The 1410-nt window shown below is 63.4% G+C and overlaps 2 protein-coding genes across 8 annotated transcripts in view; one reads left to right on the forward strand and one right to left on the reverse strand.

Annotated features, from left to right (window-relative positions):
* Positions 1–648, reverse strand: part of ARID4B (AT-rich interaction domain 4B) — a 151414-nt gene extending 150766 nt beyond the window's left edge. For all 3 annotated transcript variants that reach the window (XR_002481498.1, XM_021708862.1, XM_008050590.2), the window contains exon 1: positions 194–648. The gene's annotated coding sequence lies outside the window, so the exon portion shown is untranslated. The remainder of the gene's footprint in view (positions 1–193) is intronic.
* Positions 649–955: 307 nt separating this feature from the next.
* GGPS1 (geranylgeranyl diphosphate synthase 1) overlaps positions 956–1410 on the forward strand; it is a 12579-nt gene continuing 12124 nt past the window's right edge. For 2 of the 5 annotated variants that reach the window (XM_021708865.1, XM_008050593.2), the window contains exon 1: positions 1000–1192. The gene's annotated coding sequence lies outside the window, so the exon portion shown is untranslated. Of the gene's footprint in view, positions 1193–1410 lie in introns of all 5 variants that reach the window. The other 3 variants (XM_008050591.2, XM_021708867.1, XM_021708866.1) reach the window with 3 other exon arrangements.

Below are 1410 nucleotides of genomic sequence, written 5' to 3' on the forward strand. Positions count from 1 at the left end.
CGGCCAGGGGGCGGCTCGGACACGGCAACGGCGGGGGGGCGCGGGGGGCGGGGGCTCCCGGGAGGCCAAGGCCCCGAATCCGGCGCCGCTGAGACCACCACAGCGATCCTCCCTGCGCCTCGGTCGAGCCCAGCGGCTCCCGAAAGGACGGTCCCTCTTAGCAGACGGCGAAAGCCCCCGAAAATGCCCCTACCTTCCTCGGAGGCGAGATCTGACCCTGGCACGTCCAGAGTCCCGTCTCTCCTCCTCCCCCCCAAAACCAGCAGGCCTGGGGGAGAGATGGGGAAGAAGGACGGCGGTCCAGCGGCTGCTGCGGCTGCGGCTCCGGCTCCTCCTCCTCCCGCGGCGGCGACTGGTACCTTTGTTTGGCGGCCGCTCGGGCTCCCTGGCTGGGGGGAGGGGGCGGCGAAAAATCCCTCCCGGACTGGAGGTCCGGGCCCCCAGTCGCACTGCCCTCCAGAGGACGGCGGCGATGGACCCTCCGCGGCTCCCTCCAGGCAAAGGTCCAGGCGGCGGCCGTGGCGGCGGCAAGCTTTAGCTCGAGAGTCTCCCTCCGCTCCAGCGCCCGAGCTCCTCACTCCGGACTCGACTGACGGGCAAACATCGCTCCCCCCCCACCCCACGTCCCCCCTTCTTTTCTTTCTCCCCTCCCCTTAAAATTCCCCCCTCCCCTACCTCTTTCCCGGATGGCCTCTTAGACGACCTCCGATTGGCTAAGGTGCGCTAGAGCCCGCCTATCCCCTGCTTCTATTGGTCACCTGGATACAAACAACGACGCCATTTTCCCACCAGTTCTATGGAAACAGAAAGTTACTCCTCAAAGCCTTCCGGGAAATGTAGTCCAGCCTCCGGGGCCAGCGCGCCCACCCTCGCCCGGAAGGACTGCAAGACCCGCGATGCCCCGCGCCTGCGTGCGCCCGGAGCGGGGGAGGGAAAGGGGGCGGGGCGACATAGCAGTGGGGAGGCGGCAACGACGCCTGCGCAGTGTGACCGGGATGGCGCATTTTCTTGCACCGAGTAATGCGGTGTCGCTGGCGGCCGAGGAGGGCGGAGAGTTCTGTGGTGAAGTAGTGGGAGGGATTCATGTGGGCATCGGGAGGAGCCTTGATCCGAACTATAAAGTAGGAAGTTGATGCTGGGCACCGCTACTCCCGAACCGGCGGCAAGAAAGTCGTGATATCATCGTTGAACCGTAAGCAGCAGTGGTGGCGGCTGGGGGGGACCCGGATGGCTGTTGTAGACACCGAGGTGTCCTTTAGTCCCTTGGACAAACACTCGCGGAACTGCGTCTGCGATGGAGAAACCCTACATGCATCTTATTTGACGACATGTTGGGTCAGTGCAATGCATTTTAGTTGTAAAAACTCTAAGATCATTCCAATTGCTGATTACAGCATAAACTTTAAGTTA

This window comes from Carlito syrichta, unplaced genomic scaffold (genome assembly GCF_000164805.1).
Source record: "Carlito syrichta isolate Samal-C Ts95f unplaced genomic scaffold, Tarsius_syrichta-2.0.1 Scaffold153520, whole genome shotgun sequence".
Taxonomy (NCBI): Eukaryota; Metazoa; Chordata; class Mammalia; order Primates; family Tarsiidae; genus Carlito; species Carlito syrichta.